Source organism: Dermacentor albipictus, chromosome 4, assembly GCF_038994185.2.
Source record: "Dermacentor albipictus isolate Rhodes 1998 colony chromosome 4, USDA_Dalb.pri_finalv2, whole genome shotgun sequence".
In the NCBI taxonomy this organism is placed as follows: Eukaryota; Metazoa; Arthropoda; class Arachnida; order Ixodida; family Ixodidae; genus Dermacentor; species Dermacentor albipictus.
Window position 1 is genome coordinate 173179300 of NC_091824.1, and position 4088 is coordinate 173183387.

The following is a 4088-nucleotide window of genomic DNA, read 5'->3' on the forward strand; positions in this document are numbered from 1 at the left end:
CGGGTGTTCACTCTGATGTCTTTGATTTCATTCGGTACCAGTGCCTCTAGAGGGAAAGACACGGCATGCCTGTTGAGGCGTCTCAGGTTGTCAGTAGCGAGAACTGGCGCGAACAGGATGGCGAGCTCCTCGGTATTGCGCGAAGATTTCACGGTGGACTCACTCGAATTCGAGGAGGCGCTGAGAAATCTTCGCTTTGCTTTACAACTCCGCACCAGCTCGAAGGTGTCGTCACAAGAATCTTCACTGCTGACATAGCACTGCATCGTGTCGTCGCTGTCAGTGTCGCTCTCGGTGCCGTTGCGCTTCCTGGAGGCAACCGCCGCAGGCACTGCCAAGCCCGGCGGACGCGCATGAGACGCCATCTCCATAGCAGTTAAGGAGGAAACAGCAGTTCAAGGCAGAGCATAAGAAATTCACAAAAATGAGTAGAACTGGAAGACTCGGCGTTCTGCCTGAAAGGCACTTCGTCTTCTCCGTGGATTAAGGTCGGTTATACGCTGGAAGTTCTTACGTGTCCTCTGGGGAGCGTCCTGCCGCAAAAATTTTTCAAATCGGCTCATTAATAGCCTAGATAGAAATATTTCAGTGCCACGAACCCATGATGTTAACAGGCGGGCTCCACTGCCAAGCAGAACGCTCTCTCTACTCGCCCCGTCTAGCCTTCGCAAGCGAAATTCCTTCCATGCGTTCTCCCATACCAGCCCTCGAGATCGCGTGACGCACACGTCACAGGCCCCGCCTTCATTTTTTTTCTCCCCGCTATTTTTTTTTTTCCAGTGCTACGCAATTCCGCTGACGGCGTCGCGCGCGTGCTGTTGTGACGCTCGCGCAGCGCACGATTCTACGCGCTGCGCACAATCAAACATGACTAGTGGTATAATTCATCATCATCATCAGCCTGGTTAAACTCCAGGGCAAAGGCCTCTCCCATACTTCTGCAACCACCCCGGTCATGTACTAATTGTGGCCGTGTCGTCCCTGTAAACTTCTGATTCTCATCCATCCACCTAACCTCCTGCCGCCCCTGCTACGCTTCCCTTCTCTTGTAATCCAATCCGTAGCCCTTAATGACCATCGGTTATCTTTCCTCCTCCTTACATGCCATGTCCATGCCAATTTCTTTTTCTTGATTTCAACTAAGATTTCATTACCTCGCATTTGTTCCCTCAACCAATCTGATCTTTTCTTATCCCCCTCAACATTACGCCCATCATTCTTCATTCCATAGCTCGTTGCGTCGTCCTCAATTTAAGTAGAACCCTTTTCGTAAGCCTCCAGGTTTGTGCCCCGTAGACGAGTACTGGTAAGACACAGCTGCTATACACCTTTCTCTTGAGGATTAATAGCAACCTCCTGTTCGCGATCTGAGAATGCCAGCCAAAGGCACCCCAGACCATTCTTATTCTTCTGATTATTTCAGTCTCATGATCGGGATACGCGGTCACTACCTGCCCTAAGTAGATGTATTCCCTTACCACTTCCATTGCCTCGCCACCTATCGTAAACTGCTGTTCTCATCCGAGACTGTTAAACATTAGTTTAGTTTTCTGCAGATTAATTTTTAGACCCACCCTTCTGCTTTGCCTCTCCAGGTCAGTGAGCATGCCTTGCAATTGGTCGCCTGAGTTACTAAACAAGGCAATATCATCAGCGAATATCAAGTTACTAAGGTATTCTTCATTAACTCTTATCCCCAATTCTTCCCAATCCAGGTCTCTGAATACCTCCCGTAAACACTCTGTGAATAGCATTGGAGATATCGTATCTCCCTGCCTGACGCCTTTCCTTATTGGGATTTTGTTGCTTTCTTTATGGAGGGGTACGGTGGCTGTGGAGCCGCTATAGATATCTTTCAGTATTCTTACATACGACTCGTCTACACCCTGATTCCGTAATGCCTCCGTGACTGCTGAGGTCTTGAGTGAATCAAACGCTTTCTCGTAATCAGTGAAAGCTATATATAAGGGTTGGTCATATCCCACACATTTCACTATCACCTGATTGATATTGTGAATATGGTCTATTGTTGAGCAACCTTTACGGAATCCTGCTGGTCCTTTGGTTGACAGAAGTCTAAGGTGTCCCTGATTCTATTTGTGATTACCTTAGTAAATACTTTGTAGGCAACGGACAGTAAGCTGATCGGACTATAATTTTTGAAGTCTTTGGCGTTCTTTTTCTTATGTATTAGGATTATGTTACCGTTCTTCCAAGATTCCGGTACGCTCGAGATCATGAGGCATAGCGTATATAGGGTGGCCAGTTTCTCTAGAACAATCTGCCCACCATCCTTCAACAAATCTGCTGTTACCTTATCCTCCCCAGCTGCCTTCTCCCTTTGCATAGCTTCGAAGGCTTTCTTTACTTCTTCCGGCGTTACCTGTGGGATTTCGAATTCCTCTAGACTATTTTCTCTTGCATTATCGTCGTGGGTGCCACTGGTACTGTATAAATCTGTATAGAACTCCTCAGCCACTTGAACTATCTCATCCATATTACTGATCATATTGCCGGCTTTGTCTCTTAACGCATACATCTGATTCTTGCCAATTCCTAGTTTCTTCTTCACTGTTTTTAGGCTTCCTCCGTTGCTGAGAGCATGTTCAATTCTATCAATATTAAACTTCCTTATGTCAGCTGTCTTACGCTTGTTGATTAACTTTGAAAGTTCTGCCAGTTCTATTCTAGCTGTAGGGTTAGAGGCTTTCATACATTGGCGTTTCTTGATCAGATCTTTCGTCTCCTGCGATAGTTTACTGGTATCCTGCCTAACGAAGTTACCACCGACTTCCATTGCACACTCCTTAATGATGCCCGCAAGATTGTCGTTCATTGCTTCTACACTAAGGTCCTCTTCCTGAGTTAAAGCCGAATACTTGTTGTGTAGCTTGATCTGGAATTCCTCTATTTTCCCTCTTACCGCTAACCCATTGATCTTCTTCTTATGTACCAGTTTCTTCCGTTCCCTTCTCAGGTCTAGGCTAATTCGAGTTCTTACCATCCTGTGGTCACTGCAGCGCACCTTGCCGAACACGTCCACATCTTGTATGATGCCTGGGTTAGCGCAGAGTATGAAGTCTACTTCATTTCTAGTCTTGCCGTTTGGGCTCCTCCACGTCCACTTTCGGCTATCCCGCTTGCGGAAGAAGGTATTCATTATCCTCATATTATTCTTTTCCGCAAACTCTACTAATAACTCCCCCTGGTGTTCCTAGTGCCTATGCCATATTCCCCCACTGCCTTGCCTCCAGCCTGCTTCTTGCCTACCTTGGCATTAAAGTCGCCCATTAGTATAGTGTATTTAGTTTTCACTCTACCCATTGCCGATTCCACGTCTTCATAGAAGCTTTCGACTTCCTGGTCATCATGACTGGATGTAGGGGCGTAGACCTGTACAATCTTCATTTTGTACCTCTTATTAAGTTTCACAACAAGACCTGCCACCCTCTCGTTATTGCTATAGAATTCCTGTATGTTACCAGCTATATTCTTATTAATCAGGAATCCGACGTTCTCTTCTCTCCGCTAAGCCCCGGTAGCACAGGTCGTGCCCGCTTTTTAGCACTGTATATGCTTCTTTTGGCCTCCTAACTTCACTGAGCCTTATTATATCCCATTTACTGTCTTCTAATTCCTCTAATAGAACTGCTAGACTCGCCTCACTAGATAACGTTCTAGCGTTTGACGTTGCCAGGTTCATATTCCAATGGCGGCCTGTCCGTGCAATAAACGACGTGCAATAAAACCCTCAGCTGTTAGCGCTACTCTGTCCCTGTTTTTCTGTGGGCTTGTGTTTTCCGTTTGCCCCATTTCTGCATGAATAACAAGACCATTTTTAGGAATGAAAACGTTTTTTTTTTTTCAATTCGGACACAGGGGGCTCACAGAACAGCGGAGAATTTTGCGTTTACCTTTTAGGAATTCTTGGTAGCATTCGAGTGTCAGCCAGTGTACCTTATACTCGGGATGTGATTGCAGCACGAGACAGTGAAGTGCGCGAAGTGGTTAGCGGAAACCGCTAACCACCTTTTCTCGCACTAGCGGTGCTTTGCGCAGCATTCACGCCAAGAGCTTATACGATCTCG